Below are 24,994 nucleotides of genomic sequence, written 5' to 3'. Positions count from 1 at the left end.
TTGCTGAGCTCGCTGCAATCAAACCAGCACAAGAGTGTTTCATGCTATTCCAAGCAGATCCTCTCTTGCCCTAAGCATTATTTTTCCTACCCTGCCCAATAACAATGGCCCAGGCACAAATATAGCAGTGTTCATCTATATTTTCCTTGGCTGCTTAAGGTGATTTTCTAATAATATTCCTCAGAGGCAGCAGTGGTTTAGGAGTTATATATCCTCATACAGCCTTGACCCTGACAAAATACACCAACAGTGCTCCAGGGTCACTCTTTCTCCTCCTGTCACTGACAAGCTGATTGCTTTGCCAGGGTCTCCAGGGATTCTTTGCTCCACTCCATAAGTGCACATCTAGGGGAGACACCAGTGAGTAAAGACAGTTAAGACCATTGAAGAAGACACAAGAATACCTGGATAGGAACTCAGTTTCTGGAGGCAACCATATTTTTTGAGACTTGAAATATATTTTTTTACTCCACATAAGGATGAAAATTTGGAATACATCTTGGAATCCTTCATATATAAATACATGTGCTCCAGAATAGCAGTTCTGTGGTTAGAACTGGTATTTCTGGCATGTAGGAAAGCTGCTTTCAGGACCCTGTTTTGGATTTGTGACAGCATAGGTGAAAACCCAAACCACTTGGCTCCTATCTGTTTTGACTAAGAAATTCTATCCTATATGCAAGAAATTCAGAACCGACTGGAGACCAATCCTTTCCCACAAAGCAGTAATGGTTTCAATAAATCAGCATCTTCTGTAGACAAATTGTTTCCTTGAAGACTCCCAGCCAGTCCTAGCCTCAAGTAGCAACCAGTGACGTTTCTGTTGAAGACATAAGCCTGGAAGCAACCCACCCAACAGAGTTTCTGCTTAGGAACATCTTGTCTCCCCTAAATAGGGCCACTGCAACACGGTGTAGAAGAAGCAAATAAAGTTTCATAAAATTTGCCCTGCCAACTCAGGATTCTGTCTTTTTCTCCTACTCTAGTAGCTTGCATTGTTAAGCAGAGGGAAGGAGGTATGGTGGGAAAACCTCATGCTCTCCTTTCATGTTTACTTTATTCATTCTTTAGTCTGGGACAGTAAAAATGTTGCTGATATCCAAAAGAACATGTGCACATGTGTGAGTGGCAAAAGCTTTGGAGACTGGGCTGTACATGATGTGGTCAATTTTACTCACAGGGTCAGGCAGCATCTTTTTCTTCTGTAGCTCTAAGGAGTAGTAAACCTGTCTCTACAAGGAATTCAAAACAAACACAGTAATACCACAGATGTATGCCATAGTTTACTTTGCTGATTTAAGACACTTCCTATGAAAGGGCTTGAAAGGATCTCCAAAGGTACAGTCTTCTTAAACTGTGTTCTCCAGAAATAATGTTTTTCTATTTCTAAACACAGCATTTTGTTATGTGCAGTACAGGATTACCCTATATAGGTCACTGACACTCCATGGAAACCTAGATGAATAGCTCTATTCCCACACTAAATTTTGTTGGCTTCTCTTCCTTTATTACTGAGACTATTTCAATTGGAGCAACATATTTGTGCCTTTGAGGTTCTCTGCTCCTGCTGCCACTTCCCCACCTGGAGCTATAATCCTACGCTTGTCACAAACCCAGCCACTGCTTCAGAACTTATTACAGCTACAATCTGCAGATTATAGCAACTTCTAATAGGGGATAAGCAGCAGGGAAAGGTGAGTTTAAGCTGCAAAGAACCTGCTGGTTCAAAGGGCCCTATTATTAATATTTATTATTTTTAAGCTTTCAATGAGTGCTGTAGAAGATAAAAGAATGAATTGAAAGCAAGAACCAAGGAACCAAGTTTATACAAGACAAGAAAATGTGAAAAGAATTTTTCACTTAAAGAATAAGTGTAGTGTCTGGGAAGGAGGGGAGCCAAAGAAAAAGTCGTAACAGCAATGGGGGAAAAAGCCACACCTTTTATCAGCACAATGCTCCTAGCATTAATAAGTATTAAGAGAATTAAAGAATTCTTCAGTGTCTAATCAGAACTGCTGTCCATAGGGGACCTTCTGAGTATTATTGCAAGGCATTGGCATATCTTTAAAGAATGGAGCTTTGATCATATAAAGCAAGTGTGTGGAAGAGAGGGGGGCTGGAAAAACAGCAAAAGGAAATGCAACTGGTGTTAGGGAAAAATCCAGGCCTGGACAGGTGCTTTAAAAAGCTCCAAATAAATCAATTTAGATTTTGTGTAATGGGTTAGAATGAGGCATAATTCTCACTCATGTCCCTCCACAGGCAAATTTCTCCTCTTTTCCACAAACCATTTGTGCCTGTTGCCAAAGGTCTCCCAGCTGATACTTCTCTTCCCCAGCAAAGATGCAAGCTCATGGCTTACACCATTTTAAACCTTCACACTTTCAAACAACAACCCACAACGCTTCACAGTTCCAATGCACTTTAGCAAGATTAGCTAACAAGAACGTTCATCATGCCCACATGCTGAGAGTACCGTCTTCATTTTCACAGCTGGTGAAACAGATGCTCAGAAAAGCAACGCAACTTTCCCACAGCTAAGGAGTGTCTACAGCAGGCTGATATTAGGAATGCTGGCATTCACCCACCTCAGTTCCGAGCAGCAAAATCCGTGATAGTGCTTGGGAGCGAGAGTCCAACTCCCCTCCCAAAGCCCTCTGCTCCCCAAGGCTAGTGCAGAGCTTCAAAGTACTTCCTAAAGAGCATCACATTACAGAAATACTGTAAGAAATCCACTACAAACTGAAACTTGGAACTATCTGCAGCAGCATTAACAAAGAAAATTAATGTTTTTAAACTAACTCTGACTCTTCTCCTGCCAAACCTTCCCCACTGCAGTATCAAAATATGAACACACAAAATGCAAAGCCTGAAATCTTCCTCTCCCTTCAGCGCAGTGAGAAGATAGAATAAGGCTTCCAAGACACTAGCTGGATTAAGTAGATTTTTTCTTTTGTTTTGTGTCTTCTCTGTTCTTTCTTTCTTAATCACAACAGAATGCTGTTCCTGACTGATGTTTCCCTTAACATCTAAAAAAAGAAAAACAGTTCTTTATTAACAAAGCATCACTGTAATCTGAAATCCTTATCAGTTCTGCAGGTTTTTTTCAATCCTATGAACCCAGAGTGATTTGTCACATCAGCAAGGTATTACATTGTCAATTCTCAGACTGTCAAAGCAAAGAGATGTTTTGGTGCTTCCAGCATTGTGCCTCAAGCACTTCCAGAATTATCTCTCAATTTTTCCTGCATCTTATTCTGAAAAACAGCTTGGTATAACTCTAGAAGAACCCTGTCATGTGCCATATTCCCATCGGAAAGAAAAGCTTTGTTGATCAACACAAAATAAGCACCTCATCCTAAGAAGCCTTGAGAATCCCCTCTGACATTAACAGACAAAAAGGGCAGTCAGCAGTTCAAAAATACATCATATCTAAAGTTCACCCCTCTCAATGACATTCTGAGACATTCAATCCTTTATTTGCCGTTATTTCTTATATGTGTCCACATTGTACCCAACACATTATTATCACCATTAAGCTCCATCAATTTTTATCAGCCTGAGTAACATTAAAACACATTCCAGTTTCAAATGACTACAGAAATAAACACATCAACAACAGTGATAGTGACTCACATTCCAAAAACTACTGAATTTCCATTCAGTGGAAATCCCATTGGCTCATTTATGCTGGCAACAGATTTTGAGGACTTCATCTGAAAGATGCCCACAGGTCCCAAAGAAGACTTCCATGGGAAACAGGTTCTCAGCAGGCCTGGGAAAGCAGTCCAGTACAGGCACAAGATCCTTCTGTACAAGAAGATCTGGTTTATTTTCACTCCACAAGAAAATGAGATGTGCCATCAAATGAGCCAAGAACAAACTCTATCATTGCTTTCCCAGCATAGAGTGCTCCAGTTCAGTGCCCTGTGAGGTCCTGTGTCTCAGGAACAGGCAAACTGCCAGTCAGTTCATTTGGGCCATTTTTCCTGAAGAAGTGTAGACACCATAATTTAGTGCAATATTTATTACTCTAGAACTCTCTCCTCATAGACTGTCTTACACTAAGCTTTCTGTAAGGAGTAAATATAGTAACTGTTTCCATAATAATATTAAAAATACCCCAACAGATTAAATTCAACAGATGAAACAGGGCCATAAATACGTATGTCTAGCAACGTGACCAAAATCACCCTTCTTCAAGCTGGGCATTGGGCCATGAAAAGAAAGCTGCTAGCATTACAATTTCAGTGTTGAGCCTCAGGAGCAGCACAGAGCTGCAGAAACAGTCAGAAGAGTAATCATGCACAATATACATAACCCAAGCTACAGCCAGGGCCTCTAAGCTCCTGAGCCCTGCCAAGCTGTGCCACTGACTCACAGTCAACAAGTCACCATACAGTCCCATATCCCACTCCAGTCCTCTGTCTTGTGAGCTTTCCAGACATCTGGGATGGTATAAGATGTATTTAAAGCTGTTTACAGCTCAAGTGAGGAGTCTGAGAAAATATAAGAGCTGTTATTAACTCTGCTGCACTACACAACTTTTCACATTAGCAGTTTGGTTTAGATCCACTTCCTTGGAATCAACAACCACTCTAAGGATTTTCCTGTCAGTAACACCACAGCAACAGGAGTAAGGAGGGTACTGGTTATGTGGCTTCCAGAAGAGTAATCAGGGCAAACTCCAGATCACACTAGACACCACAGATGACCCTTCTCTAACACAGCCATGCACCAACTAAATGAGGGCAAGAAAAACAGGAATAGAGATGAACTAAACACAGTCAATCAGAAGTTGTGCTACTAAGCAAACTCAGACCTAAACCCTAATTCACATAATAATGCAACATTTTGATAACCACGTAATATCAAGCACATAGATGAGATTCAGTTTCAGCATTACTTATTTCATGAAAAGCATCCTCCCTTTCTGCCTGAAGTGATAGACTGGTCTAACAAATATGAAGTCAATTTGAGTTCAAAAATTGATTCTTCTGCAGTGATTTTTAATTTATTTATCAAGAAACAGGAGACTTCCATTTTAGACCAGGTTTATTTAGTAAATACATAACAAAGGGAAGATCCTGATAGCAATAAATAAATAAATAAAGCCTAAAACACAACAGCCCCCGGAGATTTATCACTCATTGGAGTCCTTGTTGGAAGGACTACACAGTCAGGAAGACTCCTGTGCAGAAAAAAGATCCTTACCAAAAACCCGTGACAGCCAGAACCCCTCTGAGGACAATGACAAGATACTGGTTATGGCTTTCTTTGAAATTAATTTGGTGGGATAAATTGACAACACATGACTACTCTCAATTGTCATGCAATATTTGCTGCATATCAGTGCACCCAAAAAGAAGCATTCAGATTAAGCATTTGGTCATCCAGAGCTTCCTGTATCAAGACACCTGCAGAAGCAATTCAAATCCAAAACACCCCACTCATACACAACTCACCAGGACGGTGAGACTCTCTGCCTCTAGCTCTCAGGAAGACCAATGAAGGGCAGCCCATTGGTAAAGAACAGAAGGTGGCAGAGGTGCAGAAGCAAATCCCATTGTAAGAGCAAAACATCTTTATCCTAGCTTGTTTCTTTAAATTTTATCTGTGCAAAAATAAATAAAAACATGCTGACAAACTGGTTTAGCAGATGGTGTGGTTAACAGAAAAAAGATCAACTGCCTTCCTATAGCCACTTCTTTTAGGCTCAGAAAATTTACACTACATTAGCCCATGACAGATCTTTTTCAATGCAGAAATGATAAACAGCAAAGCAGCTGTTAAATGCACCAAGACAAGATAAGACCCGTGGACTGTTTGGTGGGCACTGAATTCACCCAAATCCCCTGAAACTCCCAGGAGATGGGTTAACTTATTCATGAGTTTGAAAGCTCAAGACTGAAAGAACAGTGAAAAGAAAATAAGAAATGTAGGTGTAGGGGAAGGGATGGACACAAGAGGAATGCTGAGCTGTGCAGTCATGAGCTAAGGTAGGACCAAATGCAACCTGGCTGCAATATCAGTTATCAGTGAGGCAGCAGTGACCATTGGAAATCTAAGCTCTGGCCATCTGGAATATATCCTCAAATGAAACACAATTAAAGTCCAATCATCTTCCCAGTGCTGAGAAGTGGATAGTATGAAGGGAAGGGACAACACAAAACGTTAAACTTTTAGAAGGAATAAGAAGCATGAGAAAGAATGGGGTTGTCTGTACTGATTTTTCTGTGCAACTGTTTTCTTCCTTCATTTGCCACTTCCAATTAGAATTAATTATTATTTCCAAGGGGAAAAAAAAGAAGAAAAGGAAGAAATTGCTTAAAAGGGAATGAGCACTTTCAGATCTGAAACAGCTCATTTCTATGCATCTTGAGGGAGAAACACACAGGCTTTGCCCTCTCATGCAAATACACTGTTTGGTTTTGAGTCATTATTTTAAAATGACAACTAAAAACCACCCCTTCCAAAACAAGTTACTTTTCAACTCTCACTGTATCACTTGTGGTGTTTTTCCCCGCATAAACACCAAGAAAAGTGGGTCCATTTCATTGATGTCAGTTTAAATTAAACAAATAAACAAATCATAGTGAAATTAGTCAAAAATTCTTGAGAAAGTAAAAGCAGGGATTGTCTCGCAGCAGTATTCCCAGAAAAGGACTGCTTCAGCAGACTCACTGGGTAAGCCAGGAGTATAGATGTCAATCTGTTTTAATTATAACTCCCAAACAGACCTCAGACCTACTACCACCTCATGCAATTACTCATCTTCAAGATGTTAAAAACTATGCACTACCTCAGGAAACTCTCTAAATACAACCTGGACCACCATCTGCTTTTTTAAGGTACCTTAGGCCCCCTAGGCCTCAATTTTGTAGCATCTGAACTTTTCTTTTCAAGTCCTTCCTCTTTTCTAAGACCTACAGGCCCATAAATCCAGTAGCTTCTGTCCCCAGAGCAGTTGTGCCTGTTTTCCTGCAGCCTGTGAGAACAGACAGGACTCAAGATAATTAAATAAAAACACAGGAACTTCATTATTTATTTTAAAGGAAAATGTGTTTTCTAGGAAGAAAGTCCTTTAGTTGGGCAAATCTGTAAGCTGTTTATCAGCTTAAACTCATTATCTGTCCATATGGTCTTAGCACTGTGGTTAAAAAAAAAAAATGGGCATGCACTAGCTGATGAAATGTCATCTGCCCTTATGCCAGAAACTACTATTTTTTTCATTGACGTCAAATTAGGATCCTTGCCACGAGTGAAGGGCTACCATAAGCACAGTCATAATATTTTAATTATGAAATGATCTTACAGAAGGCAGTAAGGAAGGCAGGGGCAATGCAAGAAAACCCATTCACAAAAAATACAAAGTCACTTCATTCACATTTTGCTTCTGTTCTAATTCTTTTTGTTTGGGGAGGTGGGGTGGAAAGGGAGCAACTCAACTTTAAAAAAAAAAAATGGCAAGGCAATGAGATGCGAAAGCCAATAAACACACATCAAAGCATGAGATGGCTCTGCTTCAACTGCCTACAGTATTCAACCTGGGATAGATTAAGGCAAGATAAAAGGTGCTATGAGGAAAAATACTGCCCCTACAGCAGCGCAGACCACCTCCCTCACTTACTCAGCCCTAAAAGTGAGACCCCAGCCAGCTCTGCTGCACTGAAAGAAGCAAGGGCACAAGATAGGCCTAGCTTTGCAAAAACCCAAATATTTCCCCCATCGTCTGCTGCTGTGATTTGAAGCCCTTCCCACTCCCCCGCTGAGTCGCTGCAGAGAAGCAGGAGCTGGGTTTATTGATTCTGTGAGTCACAATTAGCCGTGGGACACACGACCAAAGGTTTAGCGCAGGACATTAAACCTGACTGAGCTGTCAACTCGGTTATTCCAAGGAGAGAGAAACAAATTGAAGTCACAGTAACAGATGTTTCTCATGTTTTATGAACTGCAATATTATTACTAGTTACAGACACAGTTTCTGCCTTTTAAAACAGACCTGCAATGCTGTGCGTGTGAAATTATTTGAAATAACACACAGACAGCTTGGCAAAGACTCACAGATAGCATTTTTGTACTCGCACAATGATTCCCGTTTCCCTTTCCCCCAGCCCCACCCTGAGAAGTATAATACGTGTTAAAGCAGCCAAAAATGAGATCACGCCAGGATAGAGTACTTCGTTGCCATCATCTGCGGCGAGGATGCAAACACTCTAACCCCTCTCCTCTTTTGTGAGAAACACACTCAGCCTCTTCTCGGTTTCCACTGTGGGGAAATTAAGTTGCTGGGATCGGTCTGAGTTTTAAGGGAGCCTGGAAACTGAAGACTGGTGTTCTTCCCAGGATCTCTTATCCTTACACCTCAGGGGCAATAAAGGGATTTCCCCATAATTTACAAAGGAAATCTGAAACACCCCGTGAGCGCAAAACACCCCCAAGCCCATCCTGCTCCTCCGCATGGAGGAGAGAGCGGCGGGGCGGCACAGCGAGAAAGCCCTCTCGTGGAAAGCACCAGCATCACCCACCCGAGCCCTTCCCCCGGAGCCGCCCCGGCCCGGCCCGGCCCGGCACGGCGCGGCTGCCCGGGCCGCCGCTGGCCCCCGGCTCCCACCGCGGCCCCGCTCCCCGCAGGCTCTGCCATCCGCCCCTTCCGCAAGGAGTAGCTCCCCGTTCACCTGCGCGACTCACAGGGTTAAACACACAACGCGGGAGCCGAGCGGTTTGTGGCACTGGTCTGCCTTGCAGAAAGGGTGGAAATTTGGTGCGGATTTTGCTGGCAGTCTGTAACATCTCAGAGAAGTTAAGGCTCTTCCTTTCTCCTCACCCCGCTACACTTGAATTCGTGGCAACTATATCACATGGTGTTTTAGCTTGCGCCAACAAAAGCTGTACCTCGGCCACAACAAATACAGAAACATTTACTGCCTTCCAAGGAGGGTCAAGCATTCGAATCATTTTAACATGCTATAAAAATACTTCAGTGAAAGCAGATGATAAAGAAGTGCATCTGTACATTATGCTACACAGTCGAATTTGAAAGATTCCCCCCAAACTATGAAAAAAATAAAGAATGGACCAAGTTTTTCAAGTGACATCCCTACCATTCCGCTCTGTTTCTATACCTTTTGTGACAGAAAAACTACTGCTCCTTACAATAACCACTGAGTATCAAAATAAGCATCTTGCTGGTAGAATCCATCAAACACTTTCATACATCCTATTGAATTAAGACAACTCTTTAACAACTCCAACTTTTTGCCCACTAGCAAAAGTCCAAGGCGAGCCTATGGTCACAATTAGCATATACCCTGTCAGGCATACAACCATCTCCAGCACACTTCTGTCCAACCAGCTTCGGTAGCCACTGGCAATTCAGTGAATAATGTGCCTAGAGTCTATTAACTGTGTCCAAATTTGCTCTTATTATAGAAATAAAAGCAGTAATCAGGTCGAGCTTACTAATTGCTGAGAGAAGTGCTAGAGAAGAAAAAATTATGTTTATCTAACATACTTCACAGAAAACCACCCAAGTACAACACACAGGAAAATGCTATTTACTGAGTCACTATAACCTTTAAATACAGAAGTTATGATAAAACTTAAGTGCCCAGTTCAGCTTACAAAATCCCCATGTGGTACCTCGCTAACATGTTGCTGCAGCTACAAATTTCTATTAAAGAGCGGGCATTGACCCAAGGTAGCGGGATGGAAGAACAGCAAAGTGTGAAAGAGAAGATTCCTCCCAGCCCGGGCTGAAGTAAAAAACACGTGTAAGTGTCCCACCTTCCTCATCCGAATTTCAGGGGTAGTGGCACACCTCAACACGCGACAGACGCAGTGCAGGGCGCTCCGGGCACAGCCTCCCGGCTCCTCCGCTCGTCTTTACGGTAAGAGGGATCCCGGCGGGAGGGGTGCCGGGCGGAGACAACGGAATACAGAAATACCGAGGACAGGCTCTGAGGCTCCCGAAGACGCTCTCGAGGCCCGACCCCGGAGAGGTGTTACCAGCGGGGCGAGTTCAGCTGGCTGGGGCGCCCTCCCCCAGCCCCCGTGCCGGCGGTGCTGGCGGGCGGGCTGGCTTCTCAGCCCCGCAAACTTGCACGCCCGGCAGCCCGGGGAGTCACGGCGCTGCCGCACACCCTCCCTCCCCCGAGCGAGCAGCGCAGCGCCGGGGTGGGCGAGCAGCGCCCCGTGGTGCCCCCGCCGGCACCTCCGAGCGCGCCGGGCAGCGGCAGGGCGCTGGGAGCCGAGCCGGAGCGGCACGGCCGGCCGCGGAAGGGCTGCGCGCCCGGCCGGGCAGCGAGGGGGAGCCCCGCCCGTTACCTGGCGGCTCCCGCGGCGGTCCCGCGGCGGCGGCGGCCGGGCACGGACCGGGCGGACCGAGCGGCGGCTCCCGGCGGCGCTGGGCTCCCACTGCCGTGCGCGCCCCGTGCCCGGCAGCCGCGGAGCGCCGGAGCCGCCAGCGCAGCCGGCTCCACCTCCCGGCCGTGCCCCCTCCTCCGCCCCCGCCCGGCCCGGCCCGGCCCGGCCCCGGCCCCTCCGGCTGGGCGCGCCTCTGCCCGCGCTCCGCCGCTCCCGCCTCGCTGCCCGTGCCTCTCGTCCGCCTTCTCCTTCGCCAGAAAACTTCCCGGGTGCCCCCGGCAGGAGCCGCCAAGGGCAGCCCGGGGTGAATCCTCCCTCCGTGCCGCGCCTCGGCCGCTCGGGCTGCGGGAATTGCAGCCCAGCAAGGGCGGCCAGGAGCAGCTCAACCCGGGACCCGAGAGCAGCCCTGAGCCCGCTGAGCTCGCAGCAGGCGCCGGTGGGAAGGAGAGCTGCAGGGTGCCCCCGGTAGCACCCAAGGGGCTTCTGGTGCGCCGGTGGGATCCTCGGGGCACAAAAGGAGGAGACCAGAGAAGCGGGAGAGAGGTCGCTTATTGACCAGTACCTTTAGAGAGAGCTGCTGAAATGCCTTCGAACATCTGATGGAGAAACTTCAAAGGATGACACTGAGGAACTGGGAAGCCTTTCCAAAATGCATACCAAACCAAAGGAAGAGCCCATGTTTGCGACATGGGAAAAGCCCAGGGAAATAAGGCTTGTGCCGTTGTGTGGAGTGTGTGTACCAATAACTTCTGAGCCTGTTTAAAAATTTCAATAGCATTTGACAACTACAAATTCCATAGAAATAGATAACTGTCTAGAAGAGTTAATCTTTTTTACTGTTCTTGCACACAGAGTGACTATTTCAAGTCCAACAGCATCTGACAAAGGAATACACAAGGGAGTTAATTTCAATTACCCCTAGGAAAACTACTCTTCACTGTTTCTAATACTTAGAAAGTCCTTACCAGGTTGGAGCAAAAGAAACTGAGAGAGTAAAAAGAGTGCAGAAGTAACTCTGTTACTCTCAGTAACAATCAATAGCACAGGATTATTAAACTGGACTTTAGTAAATTGGACATTACGTCCTTATATAACAACAGAGAGAACAATCCTACAAGGGCCAGATCATGCAAGTGATATACAGATGTGTCCCGGTGCTGATAAGAAGTCCTGCTTATTTCATGATGCTTTGCAAGACCGGGGATGCAGATTTGGACCCTCAAAGCTTAGTAGAAGAACAAGAGACAGGAACAGGAATGTGTAACAGTGCAAAGCAAAGGAAAAATATATGTGCCAGCATCTCTGTATAATCTCTGCTAATGCCCCATGTATCTGGTAATGAACAGTTACAAGGCTCCCCAGGTGCAGATATTTGTTGGCGATGGCTTTCTTTTATTTCCTGATGTGAAATAAAAATAGGGAGATACACATAGAATTTAACAGTTATGGTCCCAAATCTATTTCTGTGTAATAGCAAAACTAGATTACACAACCAGACTGTATTTGAAGCGTATGTTTTGTTATAGTCTATTGTTTAAGACAGGCAATCATTTCAGGGTCTGATATTTTCTTGTAATGTTCGGGCCCGTGTTTTTCCATTTCTGTTTTGCTATTCATTTATTTGTGTCACACAGCATGATCCTAGCTCTGCTTGGTCTTTGTGGCAGAGTAGGGGATTTCCATTTCTTTATTAGACACAGTTTGACACGAGGTAATAGCCTTGTTCCTTATTTGATTCCTTTGCAAAGGACTCACAGTGCTATTTTCCAGGAGGCTGGCTAGTCATGCCCCTTAAGCAGCAGATCATAGCTCTTTCAGGCAAAGATTACATTTTTGCTCTACAGACTTGCCAAACTGGGTGCATTGGTCCTCCCCCTGCACCCTCTGTAGCAATCTCACAAGTGTACCCCTGCACTGTTGCAGGACCCCACATGCCAAGCAATTTTGCCTTACCAGTGAATAAACCATGAAAGAGTGGGTGTATATGTCTGGCTGCCCAACACTTACCCTTGTTTTAGGGCCTAATGCACAGATCTCATGTGGAAGGTTTCCAATAAACTGATTGGGCTGAGTCCTGATGGAAACACCACCGTTTTAAACAGCCCCAGATTCTACAGACAAGATCCTCTCCTCATCAGAGACACTCTTGACATTTTTTCCAACAACTGCCGCCCCTTTCCCCTCCAGTGACATCATTATTCTGATATTTTGGAAAAAAAAGTGCAGGGTAATGTATTCAAAGACTTGTATGTGTTTTCTGTTTTCCATCCTGATTCTATGAAACTGTTTTGTAAATGAACAAAAGTCAACTATATGTGACCCCAGCTTTCAAATCTTCCACATGCTAGCATAGACACAATAGTGCTCTTACATGCTCAACTGTGCAATTTAAGGGGCCTCTATTGAAAATTAGCTTCCCAAGTTCATAGATGCTTTCACCATCATGAAGGAATTGCTTTGTGAATCCCAGCCAGCACTGAATTGAGTTTTGCATTTAAAGCTGGGGTTTACATTCTTTGTTATGTGTAAAGAATATAGTATATCCTCTGTGAACTTAAAGCATAACAGCAACCTTGAATAAAGCCAATTTTATGACAGATCAACATGTGAGAGGGCTGTTTTACTTGTTTTCTTATAAATAGGTTATTTACTTGAAATCAGAACAAGAAAAGAGTTCCATGATTTAGCCCAGAACACTTAAGCTACTTTCTCCCATTTCAGAAGGGCCTAGAGCTGCAGCCCCCTCACTGTCTGAAGGATCTGTCCCTTGAATATTACATCATATGTATCACAATCCAAATAGCCTCTTGTTACACTTCTGATAGGCTTGAGTTTTCAGAAGCAGAAACTGCAATATTGGGAAACCATGAACAAATCATGGCAGGTTCCTCATAGGTGTAACTGCACAGATTTTGAGATAGATTTCATTCCACAGAACTCACCCATTACTTATGAAAGTTTTCTTGTCTGCACTTCATATCTGAGTCCTAAACTTCACAGTTTCCCTGTTCCTTCCTTCCCAGCTTTCCTCCTGCTTCCTTTGCCTTCAGACTGCTCTCTTTCTTTTCCTATTATTTCCTCTCAGTATTTCTACTAATGCCTTTCTCAATTTGCTGTGAAGGCAGATAAAGCAGGAATACAACCCCAGCCCAGCTTGGCTGTGATTCCTAGAGCTGGACTGACAAACAGCCCAGCTCATTGCCTAGACAGATGGGCAGAAGGAAACTCTCTGGCACCTGCATGCTGGAACCTGAATAGCAATCTATTTCCAGATAACCATAGCACATTCCAGGAGCAATCTGTGCTCAGTAGAAATCACACAGTGTTATTAACTCTGCCATGAAACTGAATGGCACTTCTGAGAGCACAAAACAAACAAGGTCTCAGCCACAAAGAGCTTAGGATGACAAACTGACTGTCTGAACCTGATCACCTGCTCCCAGATGAAGACAGCAAAGTAAGAGATCTTGTTTTTCTGAAATGTCAAGCACTTATAGTGCTGACTGAAGTTACACTGATCAGTATGTTCTCTCATCTGCTATCAGACTGCTTTTCCAGGACCCCTCCATCAGGCTTGGGAAAACAGCATGAGGGGGCAGTTGATGTACTGGTAGAGAGAGGTTTGTTCAAGCTTCGTTATTAAAATCATAATTAAAACCTTGCCAGTGTATTTTTCAAACCAGTTTTTCAAACCAGGCTCAGCTGGGAAAACTGAAGCTAAATTGTTTATGAGTTGGTTTCTTTGTCAATATCAGCATTTCCCAATCATTTTCATCCAAGCAACAGCTAACATTTTGGAGAAAAAAAAAATCACAGGCCCTCCCTTTGCCATGTTGTTTTTGTTTTTGTTTCTTAAATCAAGAACTAAGCTGCATTTTGAATATTCATTTACAGATTTATTTTTCCCTGCTTTGTTTTCATATTCACTTGATCACATGGTAACATACATGCATGTTTTTCTGAAGTGAAAAAGCATATTTTGTCATTATTTCACATATCACCTCCTCATGTCTTTCTGACCCACAGACCACAAGATTGGAAGCAGACTTCCAGGGCAAGAGACATGGTATTCTTAAGATTATCCAACCCAGGAACAACACTTTATGCTCATTGAGATGCTCAGATAGGTACACATAATTTCCCTAAAAGCTTTCGTGCTCACCTCCCTCTTTCCTTGTCTTTGAAGTTGTAAGATCACACGACGGAACTGGCAGCAGTGCCTAAACCCAAAACTGTAGCAGCAATGACTGAACAAACCCTTGGACTCTGCCCAGAAAAATCTCAATTAAGAGAATTCTTTGTAATAATTTTAATATGTAACATTGAAGGGATACTTTAAAGGCAAAATGAACATATTTAAGATGACAGCCATTTCCACAGGTAACAGCAGGTGAGCTGTATATTACTGGGAAAAAAACAAAAAACAAACAAACAAACAAAAAAACAAAACAAAACTAACAAAAAACAAAAAAAAACCCAAAAAAATCCAAACAAACAAACAAAAAAACCCAAACAGAAAATATCCTCTCGCACATTTGCTTTTTTTCCCCCCCCAGAAGTTTTCTAAAATGGAGATTAAACCAAAATGTCAAGATTTCCAAGTACATATATTTTGAGAAAATTCTCAGTATTCACATTTCCTCTGAAATGTACAGCTGAGATTTTCCTGTACTCCTTGAAACCTTTATGGAAACTAACTCTGTTTCTTACAGACTTTTTAGCAATTTTCACTAAGAAAGAAAAAGGAAAATGGAGATCCCCATTGTACCAGGAACCTTGCAGCTCTTTACATGTGTAACTATGACAAGAGAGACAAACACAGAGGAACAGTTATCCCCATTTACAAACAGGAAATTGAAGAAAGAAGAATGAATGCTGAAGAAGTACTAGAGGTCTGTGTCAGCTCCAGGACATGAGCTAGGAGATCCTGGATCACAGACAAATGCCTTACTCATACAAATATCTATCCTCAAATGTTTTGGCTCTTCTTGGCATTTGCATCTCTCTTATAACACAAAGGGAGGAGGCTCAAATACATTTTTAAAACTCCAGATGACACTAAACTCATGAAGCTATTTTTATTCCCATAAGATTTTACAAAGCACCTTTCTCCTTTAAAAAAGAAGAAAATATAGGAAAACTAACAAACATAGCTTCAGGGTTTATTGTTCCTTGAGATGTTCCATTAAATAACACCTTATTGGACAGTTAAAGTTCTTCACAATTTTTCTATCAAAAATGAGGTATGTAGTTCACAGGTATCTACAGAAAACAGCAGAAACTGCCAGGGGAGATCTGGAAGTGTTGAAAACTTCACTTCTGACAACAGTTGGATGGTCACCCTGCAATTTGTTTCAACACAGCCAGTTGTGTTGCCATGACATGTTAAACATCTGCTAAAAACATATGGAATCCCCCTGGGGGATGTAAGACGATGCCATTCATCAAACTATTTCTCTGCTTCCCTTCTCCCCAAATGACTCCCTTCAGAGAGCCAGCTGAAGAAAAGGATTCCAATGTCTATATGTAGAAAGGGATCCCTATCCAGAAAAGTGGTGATAGCTCCCCTTGGAAGCAGGAGAAGGTCCTATCTGAGTAAATGCTGCTAAAGCACATGTAATGTGGTTAAGGAGAAAAATAAAACAGCACATCATCAGAACTCCAAAGCAGGCATCCCCTTCCTTAGGTAGAAGGAGGTAGCATGAGGTTCTGTAGCAAAATTAATCCCCATTCTGCAGAATCCAGTTTACATGGGCACTACCAGGTTAGAGAGAGACTGCTGAAATAATGACCTTGGGCATGGAAGGATCTAATATTTTTCCCACTATCACACAAAACAGAATGTTATTACATCCAGAAAATTGACCTGTCCGATGCCTAAACACAGGGATGAACATTCACGGCTGCGTAAAATGACTTCAGAAAGGCTGTAAAATGCATGACTTAGAGACAATTTTCCTGGTGTGAAGGTTGCTGGACATCACACATGATCCCAGAATTTTTCATTATCAAATTTGGTGCCCTAAGTGGGATGTAGCTTTCCAGAACTGAACCGATCTCTAGTGACAAATGGAGATGACATATCCTGACAAGTCCACAAAGCAATGATTGGATGGTGATGCTACTATAACCTCATTGGGATCGCTGTCAGAAACTACACAGCTTTCTTTTGTTTCCTGAGGCTTCTGTTGTTTTTCTCAGATATGCTACTTTCTATAATAAAAGATAGTACTTCTCTGCAGACCTCTTTTCACTTGTCATTCACACCCCTTCCAAGCATACACACAGTGAGGGCAGGAACAAAACTGCACAAGTTTTGCTTCTTTTTTCCTCAAGCTCAAGAGTCCTTTTGTGCATTTGTGCATAAGGCAGCCCTGCTCTTCTGTCAACAAAAGGGAACTGGTAAGTGAACAGAGCAGCCATGGGAGCTGTGAAATTCCTGAATGTTGTATAGTGGGATTGAAGCTGGCTCGGTACTAGGGCAAGATTAGTTATTTTTAAAAATGTAGTCATAAAATTAATGGTCCTTGTGAACCCTTCACCAGGCACTAATTAATCAGCCTTCCATTTTTACAAGTGAGAGCAAATGAATGCCAGGAATATGCAGTGATTTTGCCAAGTGGGCAGTAGGATTAGATTTATTAGAATTTAGGGTTCCTAACCTGTGATCAAAACTTGATTGCACCTCTGTCAGTTACTTCAAATGTGAGATTTCTTTATCTGAAGATGCAAATCCTTTCATTGGATAGACACTCATTAGTCTGAACAACTGCTATACAAATAATGTTATTTTGCAGCTTAAAAATGTGGATTTTTGTAGACCACCATGGAACACAGGTTGGAACTATGGGAGTCACTTATCTGACTGATTTCTGCTACAAATGTTTTAAACAACACTGTGAGTTATTAGCTGCTGTTTCCTATCAGGAAGAGATAAGCCATGGATTTATTAAATGTTGGAGCTATTTTCACCCTTGGTTTTACTGGACTGATTTAAATGAAACAATGCCAAGGACACATTCTCTTAGCTAAGTAGCCCTTAGCCACCTACTGCATTTAACTTATTGTACATACATCACAAAAGCTTACAAAGCAAGAGGAAAGAACCATCTTCTTGATTCCTGTATTCTGAGCTACCATCAGTGAAGGACCCAGAATCCACATTCTGTTTGAAAGATTACCAAAACTATTCCCATAGATTTACAGCCTGCTAAATGGTTGAATCCACCAAGCCCCTGAAACCTGAGAATAGTGGAAAGCCTGGCAAAGGCTCTAAAGCTTCCTGCACTTTCCTCCTGTTGTAACCAGGCCCTCTGTGCAACCTTTCACGCCATGTTTTGGCACCTTCTAATCCTCCTGGCTGTGATACCAAATTGCAGACATGGCTGTGAAAGTTAAAGGCTTTAAGAATAAATTGTTAACTGGATTTTTCTGAAATCCTGTACAGCAGTCAAGACTAGGGAATTTAGAGGCAAACAGGAGTTTGCCCAAACCACTTCTGCAGCACTACTTTTAAGATGATTCCAGTTGCTCTAGAATAGGTGCAGAGTGGAAGAAACCTGGTGCAAGCCCTCAGGTTAGCTCCTGTGCAGTATACAACCCAGTGTGTACACGTCTATCTTCCTCCTTTTCAGTACATCTCACTCTCTCACTTTCATGTCCACTTCTCTAGGCTCATTTTCTCAGTATCTCCAGCCCTGTTGTGTTCTCTAAAACCCTTTAATTCTTTACTTTCCCTGTGATAACCCTTCCTCACAATCAGGTCTCTATGTTGTCTTCCAGGCGGTCTCGTTTTGGTTCTACAGATAAAGACACCAAGCAGAGAGTTGAGTAGAGGAATGGGGGTCACAAAAAGTCAGAAGAGGTTTTTTCCTCTCTAAACTGACAAATGGGGGCAAATCCCTCTGTTGCAAGAAAAATAATGACATGTTAGAAAGGATGAGCATGGAAACTCTGCCTTTCTTGGAAACAGCCACTGAAGTGAAGCAATAGTTTTGGGAAGCCCAGGGTATTGGTAGAGCAGCTGGTCTCCTTCCAACTGGGATTTGCTGTATTTCAGGGCTATAATCAAGCAAATAGAGACTTTGCCAACCAAGGCTTTATTCCATGTGCCAGGGAGCAGCCATCTCTTCACCTGAGCTAGAAATGTCTTCACTAATGTGCAGCATGTGCATAAGTCACTAAAGAGCCTTCACCCTTCATCAGTCAGACAAGTGCAGTTGTGTGTGCAGCAGGACGAGCCGAGGCAAGGGGATGGCAAGCTATTAAGAATGAAGCCTAATGGCCCCTTGAGAGCCCTGGGAGAGGGGAAATAAAATAAAATTAAAGAAACCCTTCACCTGAATTTTAATCATACCCAAGGGAAGACATGAGATTTAATATAAAACATTACACAGCTGCTTTGCTACACGAGATTAACTTCATGTAACAGGATGAATAAAAATATTCCCACTCCAACTTTCTGAAGCATTCTGCCCTGAGGCAGTGAGAGAAATGGCACAGAATGCAGAATGAGGCAGGGGGAGAGCTAGAGATGCTTTTAAGCTCTGTGCAAGTCACCCATCCAAAGCTGGGCTCTGACACAAATCTCCTTCAGCATCTCAAATTAATAATTCATTCTTAGCTGGGCGATCATTACAAGATCTCTTTCTGTAGACAGACAGAGAGAACAAATGTAAGAGTTAATGCTGGCTGGCAATACTCTGAACCTCTGAGAGCAACAGGCTATGACAGCAGTGCTTAAGTTCTCCCAGTGCTGTGCTGAATGCCTGGGCATCTGCTAAGGACTGTAAATGTGCACGGATGAGGACTGACCCACTTCTGCAATTGAAAACTGGAAAGCCTCCCAGATGCACATGTGATGTTTTGGCAACACAGAGAGAGAGAAGTTCAAGGAAACTAGGAAAAGAGTTCAGAAGAGGAGTGTGAGCAAAAATACACAAACAGAAAAACATCTTGCTCTAAACTCTTTGTTATCAGTCATCCAAGATCAGTTGCTGTCAAGGTCAGTAGAGATTTTTTGTGGTAGAAATGAGGCAACTTCCCTCAGCAACCAATAGAAGCCATAGGTTCACATCACAGCCTGTCGAAGTCAGCAGGGACTTGGTCACAAATTGATTTACAAGAACATCAACTGGAGATATAACCTTTTTACTTTCCAAGCTGTAGAGTAAATGCATGTCCCTTGACAAGTAACTTCTCCTGGTAACCCCATCAACCATTTATGGAGCTAGAGTGGTATTTGCTTAGTGCTCAGCATGACAGGCAGTGTGCATTTCACAAAATACACCTCCTCCCATAACCGACAATTTAGAAAATTAACTATTTACTATTCTTGCTAAGAATTATCAGAAGCATCCAACTGATCATTTCGCACATTTTTTATTTGTCCTTTGGGGATAGCAGTCCTATTAGACCCTGGAAATCAAGGAGTTTCTAGCATTGACTAGGCCTTGGAAAATAAATCCAGATCTCAACAACTGCTATGAGTCAGATGTGATTTTCTTCTTTTATGCCAGATGAGAATTCACAACTTGAGCGTGATGCCAGTCACAGAAATAAGAAAACAGAGAGCTGCCCAGGACAGCAATGTGCTCAGGGACACTGTGGTGCCTGCTTAGTCTCTGTGGGAGCTCTGCAAAGGCAGGCTGGTTGTGGCTGCTCAGACAGAAATCAAGGTTATTCAGAACAGATGCAGCATTCACCTACCTGATCTCAGGTGTCTGGCAGTAGTGGGTGAAGCAATCCCAGTTCCCCTGTGCTCACCTCTTCAGCCTGCAATTATGGTTGCACTCCTTCCTGCTAGTCTTCTCTTGCCTGTGGAACCAGCAGACTCATACCAGTCCCTCATCTTGGGGGCTGAAAAATTCAACTTTCTGTTTGCTATGGAGAAGCCTGGAGTCACCCCCAGGCACTGGTGATGCTCTGCAGCTGGAGGTGTTCTGAGTGAGATGTAAATCAAGATACTTGGTCATAAAGCAGCATATGACAAGTCTTGGAGGGAAAAAAGGTGTTATCTTTAGTAACCAGGCCAAATGCCAGCTCCAGCTAAGATAACAGACATTCTACTGACTTCCTGCAATTTTCCTTCAGTGAAATATTATCCTCTTTACTTCCTGCCAGAGTGTCATTTAACACTGCTTTGCCGTTCTACTGTGATTTGCTCAAAGAAAGCTGCATTTCTGTGTAACTAGAAGAAGACTAAAGTAACTCCACTACATTAAAGATGTGCCCACACTCTGTGATTCTGAATGAGATTTGTGAACATATTCAAGAAAGATTCAATAGTTCAGTTTAATTTTGGTCAGTGAATTTAGCAATAATACTTTATGACAGGAAAAAAAGGCAACACATCAGTTACATACATGGATGACATGAGCATTCTTGTTTGTATCTGGAGAGCACATGTCACTCAAATAATTTTCTCAGAACAATGGCAAGACTCTCTTCCTGTAGCACCCTGATCTCACATTCCAGCAACCATTAATCCTATCACCTGGAAACAGCTCCTAGAGACAGCACTGAAGTGCCCTCCAAACAGGAGGTACCAGCCCGATTCCACTGCCTCGTTTGGACTTGATGATCTTAAAAGCCTTTTCCATTTTAAACAATTCTATGATTCTGTGATAGATACTGGCCTATTACATACAGCTACATTTGCTGCACATATTGAAGAGTTCTACAGGTGGGATGGGGCTTTGAGCAGCCTGGTCTAGTGGGTGGCATCCCTACCCATGGCAGCAAGGTTGGAACGAGATGATCTTTAATGTTCCAATCCAAACTATTCTATGATTTTATAGCACTGCAGTTTTGCCTCAACAATACCTTGCAGACACCATTAGGTAACACAAATGCTTTGTGATAACATATTACTTGAACTTGAGATAAAACTACAGCAAAGCAATTTATTGCTACCTGTATATTTGCACTGGAATATGTCGGTGTACCTGAGGAACAGCTACTGAAGCAGGCAGGAGGAAATGTTGTTTTGCTGTTCACAATGGGTTTCCTCATCAAACAGGCATGTTCATTAAAGCTTGTTTCCTTTGGCAGGATGACTATAAAGGGCAGTTGTGGAGGAGGAAAAGGAGTACGGACTTATGACACGGCATTTTCCAGGATTTGTCCTGAAGATTAATTTTATCCACTGCTTTAATGAGGCCTAGTCCTCACGAATGGGTGGCCCACACCTTCACATTCTAGTGTGATAGTTCAATAACAAGACAGCCTCTCAACACGTGTAAGGCCATGCCTTTCACAGGAGCATCAGGTACTGAGCACAGATCACAGGCCAAGTAGGAAAGGCAGAGCTGTTCACTGCAATTCAGGTAGTGTCAGAGCCTCAGGATCCATAAGGTCAGAACTGCTATAGCTAATAGGCAATTTCTCCATCAAGTGTCATGCTGTTCACATGTTCCTGCTTTGCCCTTTCCTCCTGGGGTGTTGATGGTGCTGTTGATGAAGGTGGGACTACAGCCAGCTGTTCTCTGACATGAGGTGTGCCAGGCAGTGGGATACTGCCCTCAGCTCCAGAAGCTGTCAAAACCATCATGAATTTATATTCTGTGGAAGTAATTAGGGACTCCCCGTTGCTTCTCCACTCGCCTCCCATTTGTAGGGCAATCACATCAGACAAGAGCTGTGCTCAGTGAACACTGCCAGCCTCCCCTGGAGCCAGTGGGGACTATTAAGAAAGGTTACTGGGGCAGATGGAATATTCCCCACTAGAATGCACACACAGAGCTATAGATTTTGCCTTTGAACATAGCCTGTGGCAATTTCCAGCAGATAAATGAAAAATGCTATTCTCATTTGTTTGGGTTTTTTAAATAATGATTTGCATCACTTGTTGCTTTTAGTCATAGTAATCTCCAGTCTGTGGTAGAGACAAAATTTTTTTTCTTCCCTATTTGCCTGATTTTTTCCATTCACTTTCTCACTCTCTTCACAACTAGTGCAGGCATACAGAGCCTTTGTGCTAAGGGAGTCTGGAAGGGGAGCTGCTGCTGCTCACCAGACTCCTTTTGTTAAGGTTTGCAAGGGGAAGGGACTGGCCCTGAAATGCCTAAGGAGCTTTCTTCAGCCAGCTTTGGTCCTTTCCTCATGACCAAAACTGGACTAGCAGTTCAGAGGCACAACCTGAGTTCATTTTAGACTCCTGCATCAGGCAAAGGCCTTCATAATGCAGTGAGTTTCTGAGGTCTCGGGCTTCCCACTGTTATGTGAGGCTCACTGGGGGATAAGACCCATGAGTTTTGCCAGGATGAAAAGCCAAGCTCGTGCAGTTTCCTGTCTAATAGCAGATCCCTCTAGCAGAGTCCTTGCCCTCCCCCTCGGGTGAACTGCCACTGACCCAGCGAATTCAATTAGTATGGTTCTTCCTTTATCAAACAAACCCCACATGGCCCAAACCAAACAAGGTGCATTTGAAAACAAATGGATTGAAACAGCCCTAATCTTGTCTCTCTCCAGTTCAGCCTACCCCCAAAAACAGTCAGGATCCCATCTGGTCTGCAAGGGGAATGGGGAGCCTGATACCCTGCAGAGCAGAGAGTATCACTGATTTGGGCCTGTATCAAACAAACCATTACAGTGCTTCCATAGTGCTTTTGGGGCCAGTTTTCTCACTGTCTCCACTGCTGAGCCCTAAAGAAAAGGGGAAGAATGCCTCAGCTGAAATCCTAGGAAGAAAGCTTGTGTAACCTTTAACTCATTCAATTTTTCCCATGCACAGTGGTGATGCAGTACACTATCATATGCAGTCTGGACAAACCCCACTACCTAAAGCACTTACATAAATCACCAGAGCAAAAAGCACAGCACCTTGACTGAAGGCTCTGAATCACTTCAGCCACACTATATGTGAAGGCTTTTCCCTTATACCACAGGGAAGTTGTCAGTTCTCCCATTTCTGGGGACCAGTGGTCAGCTACATCTGTCCTAGGATGCATACTAGAAAAAAGAAAACCCATATCAAAGTGGGATTCCCTATCTGACTTGTCCAGAAGAAGAACTCAGCTGTGATGTGGAGAAGGGAGTTTTCTTTCCTAGCAGATTGGCACAGACACAGATGCTGGCCCTATTACTGCCATTATAAACAGCACAGACTTGTTTGGGAACCCTCCTCTGACACCAAGCATTGAGTCGAGGTTGTCAGAAATTCCTGTGCACCCCTGACACCTATTCAGACACATCTCCCATGCCTCACCTTCTTTTAGACCAGGCACAATTCCTGCCAGCTCGAAGGACATGGACACAGAGGGAAGCTGAGGCTGTCCCTGCCCAGCAGTCCCCAGCAGAGATGCCCTTTTCCTTTGGGACATGGATGAAAAAGACCTTAAGTCAGGCAGCACATCTTAGGCCAACTTCCTTGGGTGGTTCCCAGGGAAAGCCTGGTAGAAGAGGATCAGAGAGAGTGCAAGTGTGAGAGGGCTCAGACAGCACTGCCATCAGATCTGGAGGAATGGTGATTTGCCTGAAGACAAGCTCTTGTGTCATACACTGAGGACACGTTCCAGAGATAGACTGTAGGACCAGTGACACACACAGGAGTTCCAAATCAGGGCTGTGCAACTAGGTAGTCATTGAGGTTGCATAGGCACTAAGGAAAAAAAAAATCTTTCTTAGTACAGCCCATCTCAACAGACTTTCTCCATGTGGTCATTTGCAGAGCAGGACACTTGAGCCATCTCCTGTGGCAATGCCCACTGAGGGCAGTCTGTCTGACCCACTGGGCAGTCCTCATTCAGCCTCATCCCTCTTGGAGGCAATCTAACAGCACGAAGGAGGCAAGCCAGGGGCCGCTATTAATTCCAGGAAGAGTCAAAGGCGGTGAACATATTCTCTTTATACATCTGTTTTCATGTCTAACACATGCCTTAGGTGAGTTTAACAAAACTGTGAAAAGAGAAATCCTGTGAAGCTAGACCAGAAATCTTAGCAGAATATATTTGAAGAAACTGCTGAAAAACATAAATTAGAAGTTATCACATTTTCTATTTCCAGGTTGCCTAAAAGGCATAACATACATATCCCTGTGTGGTAGATGTGAATTGTCCCACTGGAATCAGTAGCCAGCACTGCAAACTTCTGAGATGAGCCATTCTTTTGAACCACTTCCTTTGCCCCAAAAGCCCTTGACAGGTTTTCCATATTCTCTAAAAATACATGTTCACTTGTTATTTCTTCTTTTTCTCTGTCAGACTTCCCAAGGATGAAAAAGGGCAAAAACCAAAGAGGAATTCCTGTTGCACTACCCAATGCCACCATAAGTAAGAAACAACTGGAAATTATTGCAAAGCTAGATACTTCTCCAGGGACTGGGTAGTCCCTAGGAGCACTTAGGGGCAGAATTCCACCCACTGCTGCTTCTTTTTCCCTGCAAACACAACATTCCCTACAGAGCACTCCCACAATGGTGCCTCACTGAGAACAAACTAAAATATAGCTGAGGAGACCTCTGGAAAGGCCTTTAAGAAAGCTGAAAAGGCAGTACTATCAGTAGTACAAGTGCACCGGCAAACAGAATTCACTGGAAAAATATATTGATCTGTCTCTTCTGATTCTGAGATTTGAAAAACTCACAAGAATGCTTGAAGCTGCTCATTTGCATTTTGTTTCCCAGAATGCA

General features: G+C 43.5%; 1 protein-coding gene across 19 annotated transcripts in view; it reads right to left on the bottom strand.

Moving 5' to 3' along the window:
* The window catches only part of TSPAN18 (tetraspanin 18), a 190,332-nt gene that overhangs the window by 110,465 nt on the left and 54,873 nt on the right, over positions 1–24,994 (bottom strand). For 5 of the 19 annotated variants that reach the window (XM_085580237.1, XM_085580228.1, XM_031505040.3 and 2 more), the window contains exon 1: positions 10,327–10,474. The exons of 2 other annotated variants lie outside the window; for them this stretch is intronic. The gene's annotated coding sequence lies outside the window, so the exon portion shown is untranslated. 12 more of the 19 variants (XM_085580243.1, XM_085580231.1, XM_085580241.1 and 9 more) reach the window with 10 other exon arrangements.

The sequence above is a fragment of the Lonchura striata genome, chromosome 5, assembly GCF_050655825.1.
Source record: "Lonchura striata isolate lonStrDom1 chromosome 5, ASM5065582v1, whole genome shotgun sequence".
Classification (NCBI taxonomy): Eukaryota; Metazoa; Chordata; class Aves; order Passeriformes; family Estrildidae; genus Lonchura; species Lonchura striata.
Note: the sequence above shows the minus strand (reverse complement) of the source record. Positions and strands in the feature narration are given on the sequence as shown.